Raw genomic sequence first — 20,294 nt, 5'->3', positions numbered from 1 at the left:
GCCTCTTACACTTAATAGCTGAGCAAGTCACTTAAACCCATTTGCCTCAGTTTCCTCATCTGTAAAATAAGCTAGAGAAGGAAATGGCAAACCACTCCAGTATCTTTGCCAAGAAAACCCCAAATGGGGTCGCGAAGAGTCAGACATGACTGAAAAAAAAAAACAACATGAACAGCTTAACAGATGAGGAAACAGCCCTAAGAAAGGCAAGTGCTTACTAGGAACAAAAGCAAAACTTGACTTCTGACCTCTGACATCTATCTACCTATATCTGACCATTTATAGATAGATAGATAGATAGATAGATAGATAGATAGATAGATAGATAGATAGAGGTACATAGAGATAGAGGTAGAGATAGACAAATACTGGGCCCCAGTTTCCTTATCTGTAGAATGAAGGGGTTGGACCAGATGTCTTCTGAAGTTCTACATACCTACATCTGATATATATAGATATTAGAGCTCAGAAGTTGGTTTTTTCTTTTCCCTAGCAAGCACTATATAGTTATGTGTAGGTAGGTATGTATGCATGCATGTGAACAAACATTTATACACAGCCTTGTTTTCATCCTGGCTCCCACAGCCATTACTGAAAGGAACAACCTTTGTGGTCAGGAACCCACCATCCTTACCATTAGCAACATCAACAAACCCCTGATGAACAGGTAAGCCCAAGAGCCCGCAGAAGGACAGCACCACCCACACCCATGGTCCTACTTCCCATCCAGCCCCTGAAGCTGTCTTTCAGGAAACGAACCCTTGTGGAAATATAACCTGCAAATGCTTCTGTGGGGGGACAAAGACCCAGTCTTCTCAGCAACCACAGCTACTAAACACCTAGAAGGCAGGGTTCCACTTCCATAGTCCTCAGTATTGTCAAATGACAACATTAGAAATGGATATTTTTTTAAATCAGTGAAGGTGACATTACAGGAAATGCATTACCATCTGCACCGTACCGCACTTCAAGACCATGGGACCTTTCCGTTAGAAACCTGATTTATGCCTTGTCTTTCCCATTACATTGTGAACTCCTTCACAGCAAGGACTATGATTTCACTGGTATGGGGAACTCCCAGGGGAAACTCCCTCCACCAGTGCAGGTCAACACCTTCTCTACAATCTATAGTCGAAAAGAAATTTCTAGGGGGACTGAGAAGTTAGGTGACTTGCTCAGGGTCACACAGCTGGATCAGAGGCAGGATTTGAACCCAAGGCTTCCTGACTTGGAGGGAAGTTCTCTATCTACTACACCGCACCGCCTCTCTAGTTTATCTAGTCCACCCTCTGTCCAAATCACAAATCTGTCTCCTGGAGGGATTTGATGAAATAATTCCAAACATGAGTAACTAGTCCAGAAAGGTGTCCTACTGGAACTTGGTAGACCTGGTTTTGCATTTCTGTTTTTATCCCCAGGATTTAGCACACTGATTTGCACCTAATAATCACTTAATAAATGCTTTTTCATTAGTAGGAATAATGATGGCCTTGCCCCCATAGTTAAGGTCTTTATGCATTGGAAGTTTATTCCCCCTCTCCTAGAGAATCTGCATTAACATTCCTAAGTTGAATCCCAAGGGAAAATGGTAAGAATCTCCTTTGAGTCACACTAGAGAGAACCCAAGGCCATTCTCCTATGACTAACAAGCAATTTAAGAGATGAGGAAACTGAGTCAAACAGAGGTGAAGTGACTTGACCGGCATCACACAACTAGTAAGTTTATAAGGGCAGGATTTGACTGTAAGTGTGCCTGACTCCTGCCTCTCACTTGGTATAGTACCTGTTCGGGCCAACTCTCCCTAACCATGTGTATGTAAGGTGGATTTTAGTGTGAGTAAGGTGGATTTTGTTATTCTTTTTTATTTTTTGAATGTAAAACATTTAATTTAAAAACATTGAAACTACAAAATATAAAATAGCTATTATAAATGCACATAGTCTATTCTGTAGCTGCCAGGTTTATGGTTTTTTTTAGGAAAATGTAGGTTACACTGTGGTTAAGACTTGTATATTATCACCCTCTGAAAAGCCCACATTCTATCACAGTGATGCATGGTCAGACTTAACAGCCTCAATTGTTAAATACTTGGATCAAGTCATAACCAGTTTTATTGCAAAAGGACCCTGTAGACATGTACATCAATTCTAGTACCTTATGATTTTGGCTACCCAACAAGTCATCAACATACAGAAACACGCATCATGAGAAGCAAGAAACATCACCTATCCCTTCTGCATGTTAGCAACTTGTCACTCCTGAGCAACAACACTCACTCACATCACTGAGGTCTGTAAAGTCACTTTTCTCATTCATCCTGCGTGAAAGATGGAATGATGTAAGTACAAATGCAACAACATATTATAAACAATTTCTTACAAAAAGGTCGCAAATTAAAACCAAATTATTTTACAGAATTTACTATCAACACCATAAAATTGCCTTCACTTGAGCTTTCTCCTCGTATCCTGTGAGCCAGCTGGATGTCTTTAGGCATGATAGCAACTCTCTTAGCATGGGTGGCACACAGGTTAGTATCTTCAAAGAGACCCACCAAATACGCTTCACTAGCCTCCTGAAGGGCACCAGTAGCTGCACTCTGCAACCCCAAGTCTGTTTTGAAGTCCTGAGCAATCTCCCTCACCAACTGCTGGAAGGGAAGTTTCCTGATCAAAAGCTCTGTTGACTTCTGGTAATGGTGAATGTCATGGAAAGGCCACAGTAACAGGCTAGTGACAGTGAGGCTTCTTGATCCCACCAGTAGAGGGGGCGTTTTTCCTGGCAGCCTTTGTGGCCAGCTGCTTGCATGGAGCTTTCCCACCAGTGGACTTACAAGCAGTCTGCTTTGTACAGGCCATCTTGTCTTACTGAACTAACAGTCGATGTTTCCTCTGCTGGATTCGCTGCTGATGCCGCTGCTTCTGTCTGCTCAGCCACGCCATTAACTCTGCCTCGCTCTGAGTAACTAAAGTCCAGGAATACTCCTGCTCTGATCGACAGCCAAACTGCTCTGTGCTCGACCTTGTTATTCTTTTTTAGATAATAGTTCCCAGGATCATAGATACTACTTCCCAGGATCCACGGCCGTAACAATCTCTAGTTTCCAGGATTTCACATCATAAACAATTTCTACTGTGACTATGCAGTGAGATATAACCTTAGGGTAATGTAAACATTTGAGTTAACCTGGTAAACACCCACTGTACATGTGCTATGCTAGGTTATCATGATATTGCTAAAATTAATGTGAATTTGTGAGGCTACTGCTGGCAAATTGCCTTCTTCATCTTACCCTATAAATCAAGCGAGCACTGGTCAGTAGGTGGGGAATGTGTATGTGTGTGTGCCTCAACTGGTGGCCCCCACTGAGGGTTAGGGGATGCTAGGAGTTGGAACTCCCACTCTCTCCCACCCCTGTGAGAAGAGCAGTTAGGGCATGCTGTAGGAGTAGGTGCTCCCATCATCTATGTTGAGAAGACTAGAATAAAGTAAGCTTATTTAACTCCTCATTATGTCTCTGTTCCCATCTTCCCTTCTGCCCGGATCAAGAATGAAGCTGCTAGTGCTAGAAAAGCTCCAGATTCTCCCACCTGACACCGCAGTTTGCCATTCTGTTTCATACGGACAAGGCTACTGTCAACACTAGTGATTGTGGGTAGGCAGGGCACCCCCAGAAGGCCCCAGGCTAGGAGTTGGGGTAGGATAAAGTGACTTACAAGTAGGCAAGGTAGGCACTCACCTACAGCACAACATGTGGAGAGTGAGGCACCAAAGAACGGATATTTTTTAATATTACATTTTATTAAATGCGCAGATTTGCAAAAGAAAATGCCCTGTTACATGGAGATTTTTTAAGATGTCATATGATCTTAAAGAGTGTCATAGATTTAAAGGTAAAAGGGGCCTTAGAGGCCATTAAGTGCAACTGCCTCATTTTACAGATGAGGAAACTGAGACACATAGAAGGCAGGTGACTTGCCCAAGATCACACAGATATTAAGTGGCAGTTTCAGGTTCAAACCAGGGTTCAAGGCCCTCTGATTCTACACTTTTCCCACTGACCCACACTGTTGTCCCATAACCGATTCTCATGTAAAGAATAAACTCTCGTCTTACAGAAAATGCTCCAAGTTCCCAGTGATGAGTAATGTACAAGATGTATACTTTTCAAACACTGTGAGCAGGTAGGGAAGGGTGAGGAATATAAGTTTCTTGAAGGTAGGACAGTTTTCTCCAGTACCCAGCACAACTCCTAATACATAGAAGGTACCTTAATAAATACTTATTGAATTAGACATCAACTTTCACAAGCGGTTAAAGATTACATGAATGTCTCATCCCGGGTCTATGTATAAATATCATGAAAACAAGTGGTAGTACCAAGGCAAGACTATAGGTTGTCAACTTAAAAGGAGGAAACAGACAAGGTGGGGTACCTGAACAAGTAAGGCAGCCTGGGATAGTGGGAAAGGGATCGTAGGATCAAAGGGCAGCCCTGTGTTGGAGGTAGGAAATGCTAGAAAGTATAGTTTTGTTTTGTTTTTTGGTTTTCCATCTGCAAGCAGCTGCCACAGGTCAGGGAAGCCTGGGAATTCTGCAGAGAAAGGCATGAGGTGTAGATGTGTGCCAGGCAGACTGATCATGACAGTCAACAGCTGGATCCTTTTCTGTCTCACGGATCTGCTTAATGAGTGATCTATCTAGACATAACATTGTTTGTCTAAATGCGTCTTCCTTGAAGCAATGCTAGGATGTGGTGAATTTATCCACTCTCCGCTTCCTTCCCACTGCCCTCCCGCTACTCCCCCCTTCCCCTATCACTGCCTGGTGAATCAGCATGGCTTACCCTTTTTGAATTTCCTGCTTATTTGCTATTAGTATTTTTATTATAGGTTTTGTCTCCAGGTAAAGATAAGCCAACTTTTATTGCTTTTGGGTCTGTGTTTGCTATAGAGGGCTGAGTAAGCAGGGAAATAATCACTAGCAGAGAAACCAGTCTCTGTTTAGTGGCTAAGAAAGTGAAGATATTTCTTCCAGTTTGGGAGCTCTGAACTTGCTGAATTCCCTGAAATAACAGTGGGGAAAGGCAAAAGGAGGACCCTAGAAGACCAATATCTGTGTACCTTAAAGAGAGAAAAACCACAAACGTATAAATCTTTTTGGTGACACAAAAGGGGCTTCAATGGAATCATTCATTTAGAGCTGGAAAAGACCTTAGAGACCATCTACTCCAACACCCTCACCCCCATTTTACAGATAAGGAAACTGAGAGGTTAAACGATTTGCCTTAGGTCAAGTACCTATACATACTAATTGGCAGAACTAGGACTTAGACCCCGTTCTTCCCCTTCTAAATTCAGCATATTTCCTCCTGCACCACTGCGTCAGTGATGGAGACAGGAAACCCAAGTTTGAGTCTCAGCCTCAGACTCTTATTAGTTATGCTGATTTGGGTAGATCACTTAACTTCTTTGAAAATAGCTTTCTCAGCAATAAAATGAGAGTGATAGGATTTCCCAAGATGGTGGCTGGAAAGCAGGTATTTTCTTATGCTCCCCCCAGGTCCCTCCAAACACCTATAAACATGGCTCTGAACAAATTCTAGAGCTGCAGAACCTACTAATAGCAGAGGGAAGCAGGGCTCCAGACCAGGACAGCCTGGATGGTCGCTGGGAAGGGTCTATCACATGGAGCTGGGAACAGAGCGGAGCCCAGCGTGAGCCGCACCAGAATCAACCAGACTGGGAGCCGTGAGGAACAGGCCGTAGGGCCCTGAATCATTGAGCTGTGGCAGTTACCAGACTTCTTAACCCACAAACACCAAAGACAACAGAGAAGGTTAGTGGGAAAAGCTGCTGGGACAGAGTGAAAGGAGTTTGCAGTAGGCCACTGCCCTGGGGGTGGCAGAAGTGGTGCAACTCTGAGGCTGCTTCCAGAGCTACAGCTGCAGTTGCCTCTGGTCCCAGGCCCACCTGCTGGGAAGAATTAATTTGCAGATTAGAGCAGGAGTACAAAGGCTGCTTTGTCCTGCCTGGATCTGGGCCATAACCCTGGTTGGCGGTTTTTGGGGGAGAAGGATCACTGGTGTGGCAGAGCTTGCTGTGTAGGAGTAGCTCTGAAAATAGCAGCACAGCCCCTCAAGCTTGGGACAAAGTATTCTTTACTCTACAAGCTGTCATACCCCAACAAAAGGCTCAAGGGTCAAGTAAGTTGGCTGGGAACATGAACAGGCAGCAAAAACGGTCTCAGATTCAGTCTCAGACTTTGGAATCTTTCCATGGTGACAAAGAAGACCAAAATATACAGCCAGAAGAAGTCAACAAAGTCACAGAGCCTACATCAAAAGCCTCCAAGAAAAATATGAATTTGTCTCAGGCCATGGAAGAGCTCAAAAAGGATTTGGAAAAGCAAGGAAGAGAAATAGAGGAAAAATTGGGAAGAGAAATGAGAGAGATGTGAGAAAACCATGAAAAACAAGTCAATGACTTGCTAAAGGAGACCCAAAAAATACTGAAGACAATAACACCTTAAAAATAGACTAACTCAAATGGTAAAAGAGCTCCAAAAAGCCAATGAGGAGAAGAACGTCTTGAAAGGCAGTATTAGCCAAATGGAAAAGGAGGTCCAAAAGACCACTAAAGAAAATACCATCTTAAAATTAGATTGGAGTAAGTGGAAGCTAGTGACTTTCTGAGAAATCAAGATATTATAAAACAGAACCAAAGGAATGAAAAAATGGAAGACAATGTGAAATATCTCATTGGAAAAACCACTGACCTGGAAAATAGATCCGGGGGAGATAATTTAAAAATTATTGGACTACCTGAAAGCCATGATCAAAAAAAGAGCCTAGATATCATCTTTCAAGAAATTATCAAGGAGAACTGCCCTGATATTCTAGAGCCACAGGGCAAAATAGAAATTGAAAGAATCCACCGATTGCCTCCTCAAATAGATCCCAAAAAGAAATCTCCTAGGAATATTGTCGCCAAATTCCAGAGCTCCCAGATCAAGGAGAAAATACTGCAAGCAGCCAGAAAGAAACAATTTGAGTATTGTGGAAACACAATCAGAATAACACAAGATCTAGCAGCTTCTACATTAAGGGATTGAAGGGCTTGGAATATGACATTCCGGAAGTCAAAGGAGCTAGGATTACAACCAAGCATCACCTACCCAGCAAAACTGAGTATCGTGCTTCAAGGCAAAATATGGATTTTCAATAAAGTAGAGGACTTTAAAGCTTTCTCAGTGAAAAGACCAGAGCTGAATAGAAAATTTAACTTTCAAATACAAGAATCAAGAGAAGCATGAAAAGGTAAACAAGAAAGAGAAATCATAAGGGACTTACTAAAGTTGCACTGTTTTGTTTACATTCCTACACGGAAAGATGATGTCTGTAATTCATGAGACCTTTCCCAGTATAAGAGTGGTTGAAGTAAATATACATATATATATAGACAGAGGGCACAGGGTGAGTTGAATATGAAGGGATGATATCTAGAAAAATAAAATCAAATTAAGGCATGAGAGAGGAATATATTGAGAGAGGGAAAAAGGGAAAGATAGAATGGGGTAAATTATCTCACATCAAAGTGAAAGGAAAAGCTGTTATAATGGAAGGGAAGAGAGGGCAGGTGATGGGGAATGAGTGAATCTTGCTCTCATCGGATTTGACTTGAGGAGGGAATAACATACACACTCAACTGGGTATGTTACCCCACAGGAAAGTAGGGGGAAGGGGATAAAAGTGGGGGGGATGATGGAAGGGAGGGCAGATAGGGGGAGGATGTAATCAAAGGCAAACACAATTGAAAAGGGACAGGGTCAAAGGTGAAAACTGAATAAAGGGAGACAGGATAGGATGGAGGCAAATATAGTTAGTCTTTCACAACAGGATTATTGTGGAAGTGTTTTGCATAATGCTACATGTGTGGCCTATGTTGAATTGCTTGCCTTCTTAGGGAGGGTGGGTGGGTGGGAAGGGAAGAGGGGAGAGAATATGGAACTCAAAGTTTTAAAGGCAGGTGCTCAAAAAAAAGTAGTTTTTGCATGCAACTGGGAAATAAGTTATATAGGGAATGGGGCATAGAAATCTATCTTGCCCTACAAGAAAATAAGGGGAAAGGGGATGGGGGGAGAGTGGGGTGACAGAAGGGAGGGCTGACTGGGGAATGGGGCAATCAGAATATATGCCATCTTGGAGTGGGAAGGAAGATAGAAATGGGGAGAAAATTTGTAAGTCAAAATCTTGTGGAAATCAACGTTGAAAACTAAAATATTAAAAATAATAAAATATAAAAAACAAAAAAAAATAAAGTTATTATGTAAATTTATTTTTTCCTTTTTATCTTCCCTCCTTCCCCCACTCTACAGATGGCTACCATTAGACCAAAAATAGGTATATATGTATATGCGTGTGTGTGTGTGTGTGTGTGTGTGTGTGTGTGTGTGTAACAACAACGTTGTTAGCAGCTGCTGTGAGGTGTAAGACCAATGACACCAGCACATAGGCGGGCTGCTAGCATGGGTTCTTTGATCTGCTTTTCTAAGGAAAGCAACTTTAAGGGGTTAACAATCTCACTTTAATTAAACATACATATACCATTCACTTAGTTCAGGGGGAAAAGCCAGCACTCTGAACCTCAGAACAAATACAAACAGAAATTACAGACAGAGACAATATAAACAGATCAACATTTCTGTCTAACCAAATCACAATACCTAGTTACCAGAGAGAATCACCAACCCCTGGGTTTTCAAAGCCGGGAGGCTCTGAAACAGCTACCCAGAGTCTCCACACCAATACTCTTCCAATGATTGAGCCCCGCAAAGGCAAAATGCCGCACCCCAAGTTTATATACCCTTTTCAGGGTCAGAAGGCATCACAGCCATGGGACTGAAACCTATGTGAACTAGGCTTTCTTGTTTCTTAAGCAGGTCAAAGACTCTTGATTCAATCAAAGAAACAAAAGACAAGAAAAAGTCCACTTTGCTTGCCATTACATTTGAAAGGCAAGACTCATCAAAGGTACTTGATTACTTTAGCATTCTAAAAGAGAAAAAGTTCCCACCCTAATTACCATAACAGTGTGTAAATGTATTGCATATGTATACACACACACACACACATGTGCATAAAATTATTCTATACATACTTCTATTTATCAATTCTCTGGTTGCAGATAGTATCTTTCTTCATATGTCCTTTGTAGTTAGTTTGGATATTTATAATAGTTAAAATGACTATTTGCTCAAAGTTCTTCTTAAAACAATATTGCTGCTACTGTATACAATGTTCTCTTGGTTCTACTCATTTCACTCTTCGTTAGTTTGTGCAAGTCTTTCCATGTTTTTCTAAGATCATTGAGCTCTTCATTTCTTATCGTGTAGTAGTATTCCATCACAATATAGAATGGACTGCAATTATACATTGATACTACTGGTTCTGCCCTTCAGGGCCAAGCAGAACAGGCAATCACTCAGTCAACCAACTAACGAGCCTGCATGACAGCTGGTCAAATGGCTGAAGGTAGCTTCTGTGTCCCCCATAATGATAAATAAATACATTTCTATATAACAAAAAAGAATCGCACATATTCCCAAAGCAGATCAAACACAGAGAGACCCTGTATGTGCTGAAATAGTCATAGCAACATTTTTTATGGTACCAAGAACTAAGGGAAAAAATTGAGTCATCATCAACTGGAGGATGCGTGAACAGAGAAATTGTGGAGTATGAGCAGAGTAGAATACTGCACTGTAAGAAATGACGAATGAGAGTATTTCAAAGGAACACAGGAAGACTCATATGAAACAATGGTGAGCGAAGCAAGTAGTGCCAGGAGAATGATATATACGATGATTATGACGTTGGACACAAAAAAACCCTATGATGATGATAAACAATGATAATCTGTAATTTATTATATTATATTGATGATGGAAATTATAATCTGTAAGTATGATAGTCTAATTATAATGTATTATAACACATGATTATATATTATAACTATTATAACTATATATTATAATATATAATAATATACAAATAATGGTAATTATAACCTATAATTTTTATAATGTCTGTGACAACAGATAAGAAAATACATCTCTCTCCTGTGGGTAGAGAAGTGAAGGATTATGGGTGTGGCATGCTGCATACATTTTTAGATTGAGTGACTATGTTGGTTGGGTTTAATTTTTTCCTTTGTTTCATCAGGTGGTAGAGGTATATCCAGAAATTTCCGTGATGTAACAACAAAAAATATTTTTAAGATGGCATCACACACCAAATGCCTGAAAAACACTGGGAAGGATTTTCTCAGCTGTCCCCACAAATCGCATTCCCTGGATATTTACAGTCGCTGTTCAATTTTCCATGTTAACAAGGACCGGAGAACCAAAATCTTCAGAATCCCTAAACCCCTTTGTTGCCAATAATTAAATTTCCCTCAGCCCTAAACAATGTTCATCCTCCACCTGCTCCCTGCCACCATCAAAGTTACTTCTCAGGAGACAGATTAATTAGCTGGAGTTGCAGCTTCTTTTATCTGTCCTCTGGTGGGGATGCTAATGAATAACAAAATGTCCAGAAGTGAGTCAGTGAGGAAGAGAGTAGCAAAAGACCTAAATAATCAGAGCCCCTGAATAATCAGTGGTTCAGTGCATTATTATTACTGCTGCCTGATCCCCAGATTATGGTGACCCAGTGGTAACAGAAGTTATCCTGTCTCACTGCCAAAAGCGAAACAGCTTGGGGTGGGAAAAGGGAAATTAATCTCTAATGATAAAAAGCTCGAGGGCTTGAAAAGGCACAACTGTGTACACGAGTAGTAGGTTATCACTGTATCAAAGCAGCAAGTGGGAAAATGAATTCTGACATTTGCAGTCTTATTGTGCTAAACACACAGCTGGGAGTCAATTCTATGGTTCACATTTTTACAATTCATTTACCACCTCCATTTTCGGAATAACTTTACAAATTAATAGTTCCTCTCAACTTCATTTCTTTCTCCAATGCAGCCTCTAAACATACATGCAAAGAGCTGGAAGGTAGTACCCTGTAGATATTGTCCCAAGGTCAGAAAACATGGGGTGGGGGTGGGGGTAAGGATCATGATACTGCAGGCATACCTCATTTTATTGTGCTTCATTTCATTGTTTCTTGACAGATTGTGTGTGTCTCTGTGTGTGCTTTAACAAATTGAAGGTTTGTGGCAACCCTGTGTTAGGCAAGTCTATTGGCGCCGTTTTTCCAACGGCATGTGCTCACATCACATCCATGTCACATTTTGATAATTCTCACAATATTTCAAACTTTTTCATTATATCTGTCATGGTGACCTGTGATGCTACTATTGTAACTGTTCTGGGTGCCATGATCCGTGCCCGTATAAGACGGCAAGCTTAATCAATAAATGTTGTGTATGTACTGACTATTCCAGCGACTGGCCATTCCCCATCTCTCTCCCTCTCCGCCGGCTTCCCTATTCTGAGACACAACAATATTGAAATTAAGCCAGCCAATCATAACCCTATGATGGCCTCTAAGTGAATGGACGGAAGAATCCATCAATGCCACAGCCAACCCCACTTTTGGCAGCCACCATCCTGATCAGTCAGAAGCCATCAACATCGAGGTAAGACCCTCCACCAGCAAAAAAACTAGAATTTGCTGAAGGATCAGATGATGGTTAACATTTTTAGCAATAAAGTATTTTTAATTAAGGTATGTACATTGGTTTTTTAGACATAACGCTATTGCACATTTAATAGATTACAGTGTAGTGTAAACATAACTTTTATATGTATTGGGAAAGCAAAAAATTCATGTGACTCACCTTATTGCAATATTCACCTTAGGATGGCAGTCTGGAACTGAACTTGCAATCTCTCTGAGGTGTGCTTGGCTTGTATGTAATTGTAGAATACCCATTGTTACTGACTATTGCCGGAGAAGTTTGTAGTTAGGTGGGGAAGTGGACAGATTGGGCCTAGAGTCAGGAGTAGTTTGCCATTTCCTACTCCAATTAATTTTATAGCTGAGGAGATTGAGGCAAAAAGGAAAGATCTGAGTTCAAATTTGAGCTCAGACACTTATTAGCTGTGTCACCCTGGGCAAGTCACTTCACCCTGTTTGCCTCAGTTCTTCATCTGTCAAATGGAATGGAGCAGGAAACGGCAAACCGTTCCAGTATCTTTGCCAAGAAAACCCCAAATGAAATCATGAAGAGTTAGACATGACTGAAAAATGACAACAACCTCCCCTAAAACCTCCACAGGAGGCCCGACCAATGTGTTGGAAGCCTTCTTCCAATTAACATTATGTAGGCATCAGTGCATTCATTCTCTGATCTGTACATCTGCTTCCCTTCATTTCTGCTACATGACTGGCTCGCCTGCTTTTATGGCCATATAGCTCTTGGATTTTTAAACGTTTATTGTATGCCACTTACCACTGGTACTAGGCTATGACCCATTTATACTCATTGTCTGTTGCCTTTTGGGGGAACCACACTTTTGAATACTTGGGGTTGTGGTGTGCCATCATTTGTATCCATATAGCATCCTCAGACTGTTGGCCTTAAAGAGAGAGGATTGGAGAACCTTAGGCTCATGGAAAACACTTTAATCTCCCAAATACAATCTGGTTGCTCCTTTTCTCTTACTTAATTCTTAGACCAGCTCATTGTTCATCTTCTGTGTCTGCCCAAGATGTACATGCTGAATTGTAATCTCGATAAACCATCCTTTCAACTGCATTTCATAGTCTGGAAAACAGGCAGTCTACATCCACTTGGTTTGTCAATTGTTAGATTTTGAATGGGAATGGGTCTCATTTAGGAGTCTCTGCAATGCTGTAATATTATAGGGCTTGATCCATTAATATAATGTCATCCCCAGACAGAAGCATTTGAAGGACCTCATCACCTATGGGGAATCCTCCTTCTGTTTTTATTTATTTACTTTGTTTTTATGGAATAAAATGAGCATTTCCATAACATAGCATAATGATAATAAAGATGATTTTACTCAATGTTGGACATCCTGTAAAGAGGGCCAAACACCTTTCATAAGAATGGATATTACATAAGTATCAAAGACAATCTCAATGAAACTATGAGAAGGGAATAGTGAGGATTTTGCAAATGACTTTCTAAAGGAAACCACATTTTCACGGTCACAAATTTAAAATGATTCAGAAATGCCCCTGTATTTATTGTTTCCTGGCTATTAAAAAAACCCACACATTTGATCTCATAGAGCAAAATGCAGCCCTAAAGGTTCCCATACAACAAGATTTCATTCAAGCGTAAATTAAAACAAGTTTCCTTGATACAACAAAATGACAATTCTACTTAAATTAACTTGCTTTTTCAGTGCCATACCAATGAAACTACCAAAACGTTATTTGATAGAGTTAGAAAAAAATAACAAAATTCATCTGGAAAAACAAAAGGTCAAGAATATCAAGGGAATTAATGAAAAAAATACAAAGGAAGGTGGCCTAGCAATACCAGATCTCAAACTGTATTATAAAATAACCATCAAAACTACCTGGTACTGGATAAGAAGTAGAGTGGTGGATCAGTGGAGTAGATTAGGTACACAAGACACAGTAGTCAATGACCATAGTAACCTACTGTTTGACAAGCCCAAAGACTCCAGCCTTTGGGATAAGATCTCATTATTTGACAAAAACTGCTGAGAAAACTGGAAAAAAGGGCACAAACTAGGTATAAACTAACATCTCACACCATATTCTAAGATAAAGTCAAAATGTGTAAATGATTTAGACATAAAGGGTGACACCATAAGCAAATTAGGAGAACAAGGAATAGTCCCCCTGTCATAAATATAGGGAAGGGAAGAATTCATGACCAAACAAGAGACAGAGAGTATTACAAAATGTAAAACAGACAATTTTGATTATAGTAGATAAAAAAGCTTTTGCACAAACAAAACCAGTACAATTAAGATTAGGAGGAAAGCAGAAAGCTAGGAAACAATCTTTACAGCAAGGATCTCTGAAAAAGTCCTCATTTCTCAAATATATGGAGAACTCAGTAAAATTTATAAGAATACAAGTCATTCCCCATTTGATAAATAGTCAAAGGATATGAACAGGCAGTTTTCAGATGAAAGAATTAAACTATCTATAGCCATATGAAAAAATGCTCTAAATCACTATTGATTAGAGAAAGGCAAATTAAAACAAGTCTGAGGTACCACTCCACACCTATCAGATTGGCTAATATGATAAAAAAGGAAAATGATGGAGAGGATGTGGGAAAATTAGGACACTAATGTATTGTTGGTAGAGTTGTAAACTGATCCAACCATTCTGGAGAGCAATTTGGAACTATACCCAAATGGCAACCAAACTGTGCATATCCTTTGATCTAGCGATACCATTAGCAGGGCCGTAGCCCAAAGAGATCATCAAAAAGGGGAAAGGACCTACACATACAAAATGTTTATAGCAGCCCTTTTCATCGTTGCAAAATGTTAGAAATTAAGGAGATGTCCATCAATTGAGAACAATTGTGGTATATGAGTGTAATGGAAGATTATAGTTCAATAAAAAATTATGAACAGGCAGATTTCAGAAAAACCTGGAAAGACTTGTACGAACTGATACAAAGTGAAATGAGCAGAACCAGAAAAATAGTATCAGCAACATTGTGGTGATTAACTATGAATGACTCAGCTCTTCTCAGTAACACAATGATACAAGATAAGTACAAAGGACTCACAAAGGAAAATGCTATCCACATCCAGATTAAAAAAAAAACAAACAAACTGATAGACGCTGAATGCAAATTGAAGCATGCTTTTTTCATTTACTTTGTTCTTTTTCGTGTGTTTTTTCCATTTGATCTGTTTCTTCTTTCACAACTGTGACTAATACGGACATGAGCTATACTAAATTGCCTACCATTTTAGGAAGAGAGGAAGGGAGGAAGAAAAATTTGGAACTCAAAATCTTATAAAAATGAATGTTAAAAATTGTCTTGACATGTATTTTGGGGAAAAAATAAAATATTATTAAAAACAAAAAAATTAAATTAAAATATACTGTAACAATGTAAATGGAAAAGAACAAAGAGGAAGGAACCTAAGGTTTTCAAACAAAGGAAAAACAAAGAAAGAGAGAGAAAAGAGGGAGGAAAGGAAAGGAAGGTAGGATGGGGAGGTGGAACAGGAAGAAAGGAATGAATGAAAAAAGGAAGGAAAAAAGAAGGGAAGGGAGGAAAGAAGGAAGAAAAGGAGGAAGAAAGGAAGGAAGGAAGGAAGGAAGGAAGGAAGGAAGGAAGGAAGGAAGGAAGGAAGGAAAGAAGAAAGGAAGGAAAAGAAAACAGGAAAGGACAGACGGAAGAAAAGAAAGAAGAAAGAAAGGAAATGAATGTTGTGTAATTCTAAGCACTACCTTATTCCTGAATAAAGGATGAGAAAATGTAGCTTCCTCTTTTCATTGCTGAGCTGAGGGACTCTGGGTATGAAAGACTACATGTTGTTAAATATGGTTTAATAGGTTGGTGAGTTTTGCTGAGCTGCTTTTCCCCCTCCTTTTTCTTTTCAAATCTTTATTAAAAAGCATAACTTGCTGAGTAGAAAAGGAGAGAGGGAAATATCTAGAAATGAATATGGTATAAAAACAAACCATTAATAAAAATAAGGTATTTTTCAAAAAAGTTTTTCTGGGTTCCTAGATCAAGGGCTAAGTGGCGCAGCTTATAGAGTCCTGGCCCTGGAGTCATAAGGACCTACGTTCAAATACGACCTCAGACACTTACTGGCTGTGTGACCTGGGCCAGTCACTTCACTCTCTTTGCCTCAGCTTCCTCATTTATAAATGAGCTGGAGAAGAAAGCGACAAACCACTCCAGTATCTTTGACAAGAAAATCTCAAATGGGGCCATGAACGGTAGGACATAACTAATCAACAACACAACAGTAACAAAAACTCCAAACCTAATTAAGCACGGATTCAGCCGTTAGCTCCATTTGGAGGGCAGTACCGCACTCTTCCAAATGCATCTAACATTTACTTTAAAGACACGTCATGTCCAGGGGAGGCCACGAGGGACAAGAATCATAAACAATAAAAAAAAAGTTGATAAAAAAGCTCCCTCTTTTTTAAGATGCTACCCGCACGATTAGACAAACAGAAACACCACTAGAACTTTCCCACAGGACCACAGAGTATCTAGGGCATGAAGCAGATGTTACTTTGAACACCCAAAGTGGTTGGAGTCATCTTCTCTTCAGTGTCTCTTTAAAGCCTGTAGGATAAAAAGACAAACTTCCCGTCCTGACGTTCGAGGCTTTCCATGGCCTAGCTCCAATTCACCTTTTTTTCCAGCCTTTGCCACCTGTTCTTCTTCTTACACATTTCAGCCTAATTGAATTAACAGTCATCCTTTGACGGCATCCTGTCCTCTCCTACTTCTGTGCACTTGTCCAAGCTAACCTCCATGCCTGCCACTCGCTCACTCATCACTGATGCATCCGGAAAGAAACCCTTCTTTTCTTTCAAGGCCCATCTCAGGTACTACCTCTTGCCGTGAAGCCCTCCCTGATCCCAGCGGCTGAAAGCCACCTTTCCCTCCTCAAATTCCCTAGAGCACTTGGTCAGGACCTCTTTTTCTGCCTCTAATAATATAATTCATCATACTTCTCTTTATAATGGTGTAACAACAATGCTGCTTGTCGCTGCTGTGGAGGTGTAAGGACGATAACACCAGCACACAGGAGGGTTGCTAGCACAAGCTCTTCGATCTGCTTTTCTAAGGAAAGCAAAGTAAAGGGGTTAACGATCTTACTTTAATCAAACATACATATATCATTCACTTAGTTCAGGGGGAAAAGCCAGCACCTGAACTTCAGAGCAAATACAAACAGAAATTACAAAGACAGACAATATAAACAGAGCAAACAGATGCAGTTATCAACAGACATGCCTCTAGCTGTCTGACCAAAGAATTACATGGTTACCAGAGAAGCAGGTGCCAACATCTGGGTTTTCAAAGCCAGGGGGCTCCATGATGGCTACCCAGAATCTCATCTGGTCAAATTACACGACACTCTTCCAGTGAGTGAGAGCCCTAAAGCAAAATGCTACCCTTCTCAGGGCCTGAAGTCTTCACACCTAATCAGCAAAAGGGTGTGGGCCTGGGGCTTTGTACTTAGCAAGCCTTAATCAAAGGCACTTGATTGTTTTAGCATTCTAAAAGAGAAAACAGTGAAAAAAAAAAGTCCCACCTTAATTACCAATATGAATAGTGATAGATTCAATTCAGACTGGAAGCCCCTTTAGGGGAAGAGATTTTTAACTTCATATCCCTGGTGCGCAGTACTTTAAACATCGGAGCATTTTAAAACTGTTATCTATTTAACATATTGAGGGTGTCTTCTCTGTAATAACAGCAAGCATTTATGTAGTTCTTGAAGGTTTGCAAAGTACTTTATGGATATTATTTTATCCTCAGAAAACCCTGGGGAGCAGGTGTTATTATTATCCCCATTTGGCTAGCCACAAAACTGAGTCACATAAAGGTTAAGTGACTTGCCCAGAGGCACACAGCTGACACTGGATTTGAATTTAGATCCTCTTGACTTGAGGTCCAATGCTTTAATCATTGTGCCACCCAGCTGCCTTTCCTTATAGTATCCTTCCATTTAGCCATAACTAATACACCACATGGATGACAAACAAAATGGTACAATAGAGATCTGGACTCAGAACCAAGAAGACCTGGGTTCAAATCAGACCTCTGATACATAGTGATGATGTGACCCTGAGCAAGTCATTTAACCTCATGCTCTATGCATACTTACAGGCTAAAAATTTCAGGAAAATGCCAGTCTTCATTGATGGAAGGAGCCTTCTCACCAGAGAGTTTCTTTTACCAGTGAATCACACACCAAGTCTCTATCCCTTATACCAAGTGGATATACAAAGGTAAGAATATCTCAGAAGACCTCATACTGGACAGTGTCCATGGCACTGAGATATTAATAATACTCTCAATATTTTCATGTTTTGGAAACACAGAAAAATTGCTTGCATAGCACATTTTATCAGCCATGAAACAATTCAAGAAACCATTGAACCTTAACCCCTGCCTTCCCTCAGTTATGTGGGAGATAGATACAGACAAAACGCCAGCCCTAGAGAATGGTCATTATTCAATTGCCTTTGGAAGAGCTTGGCTAGGCAACAGATTTCCCTCTTCTCTTTGCCAAGAAATCACAGGGCACATAAGTCATTTTCTTTCATGGAAGCCAATCTAGCCTTATCTTTGTTTTCATTTCAAATTAGCCCCTTTGCAGAATTAGTCCCATAGCTTTTGTGTTTTCATAAGAATAAACTGGGTCAGCGGATGAGAGTTGCTGTTCTCTAAAAAGAGTCATTAAATCCTTCTTGCTCAGCTCTAATGAGCTTTCAAGATGATCTTTAATGCCTGAGTCAGGTTTGCAGCTAGGATCAAAATACAAGCATTTTTTTCAGTCTGAACACTTTCACAAGTTCTAGTCACATAGTGAATAACAATAATTAAGACCATTATCATAAGAATGCTATATTACAGAATTTCTGAGGTCGAAGGGACCTTAGTAACCATCTAGCAATGCATTTCTGAAAAAGAATTCCTCTTACAACACATTCAATAAGGGGCCATCCAGTCTTTGCTTAGAGACTTCCAATAAGAGAGAATACACTGCCTCTTGAGACAATCCACTCTACTTCTAAATAGCTTTAATTGTTAAGGCATTTTCCCTACATTAAAACTCAATTTGAACCTAAATGAAACATGAATGAATTGCTCCTAATTCTGTTCTTGGGGTCAAAAAGACAACACTTCAAATACTTGATGATAGCAATCATGTACTTCCCTGTCTTCTATTCTTTTAGCTAAACATCTCTATTTTACTTCAACAAGACCTCAGATTGAATAAACTCAAGACCTGTCTCATTGCCCTGGATGCCCTCTTCTTCAGTCTTTCTAGTGTCTTTCCTAAAATTTGGATACTGTTGGTGGAGAAGGGAACCAGTCCAATTATTCTGGAAAGCAATTTGGAACTATGCCCAAAAAGCAATTCAACTGTGTATTTACCCTTTGACCCAGTGACACTGCTACTACGTCTGTACCCCAAAGAGAGCAAATAAATTCGGAAAGGATCTATATGGACAAAAATACTTAGAGTAGCTCTTTTCAGGGTAATAAAGAATTGGAACCTAGGGGGTGTCCATCAATTGGAGAATGGTTGAACAAGTTATAGTATATGAATGGGATGTAATGCTGTTGTACTATGAGAAACGATGAAGGGAAAGGTTTCAAAAAATCTGGGAAGACTTATATGAACCGATGCAAAGTGATATCAACAGAGACAGGAGAACAATTAACACAGTAACAGCAATATTATAAAGATAATTAACTGTGAAAGACATAGCAATTCCGATCAGCACAATGACCCACCACAATTCATGATGAAAAATACTATCCACCTCCAGAAAGAGAACTGATGGACTCAGAGTGTAGACCGAAGCCTCTTTTTTCCTCTTTCTTCCTTTTTCTTGCATTTTCCCCCAGAATATGGCTAACGTGCAAATTTGTTTTGCATGACTTCATATTTATAATGGGTTTTGTATTTCTTGTCTTCTCAGTGGGGCAGTACTCAGTAGACAGTATTTTTCATTTTTATTGAAATTTCACTGAATTGAAATTATTTTATTGAAATTCCCTCTTTCCCACAGCCTGATTTAATTTAATTTCTGCTGTTTCTGGGTCTATGCTAGCTTGTAAAATAGGAATTTGAGAACTGACTGTAAGTCTGATTTGTAGCTCAGAGGGACAAGTATTCATTCACACTCCTGAGAGCAATTTGGACTGTTACTGTATTTGAGCCATAAAAGGGACCTAAACCACACCCAAGACTTTTTAACAAGATATACAAAACCTATGAGAAAGAAAACTTAGAAAATGAACAGAAAGATGATGTCCTCAGTGCTTCCCAGGACTTAACAAGCTGAACTGGAAAACTGAACTGAGCAGCAGCATGAAGCAACAACTGATGGAAGAAGCCAAAAGGAAATTACAAGAAGGGTGGTGCTGAAAGAGAGAAGGGAGAAAATGAAGTGGGCCATCAGGCCTCTGCAAGCATCTTGGAACAGAGGGCTCAGAATGAAGTGACTGGCTATATTTATCTCCTCATAAACTGAGGGAAGTTATAATAAAGTCTACTCTTTCTCCAACTTACCTTCTCCATAATAACTGGCACCATAAGA

General features: G+C 40.0%; 1 protein-coding gene and 1 pseudogene across 1 annotated transcript in view; both read right to left on the bottom strand.

The window, feature by feature from the left end:
• Positions 1-20,294, bottom strand: part of KCNK13 (potassium two pore domain channel subfamily K member 13) — a 196,869-nt gene that overhangs the window by 100,708 nt on the left and 75,867 nt on the right. The gene's annotated exons all lie outside the window — the stretch shown is intronic.
• LOC118828387 lies at positions 2,406-2,880 on the bottom strand (annotated as a pseudogene).

Source organism: Trichosurus vulpecula, chromosome 8 (genome assembly GCF_011100635.1).
Source record: "Trichosurus vulpecula isolate mTriVul1 chromosome 8, mTriVul1.pri, whole genome shotgun sequence".
Lineage (NCBI taxonomy): Eukaryota > Metazoa > Chordata > Mammalia > Diprotodontia > Phalangeridae > Trichosurus > Trichosurus vulpecula.
This window is presented reverse-complemented; position numbering and strand designations above follow the sequence as displayed.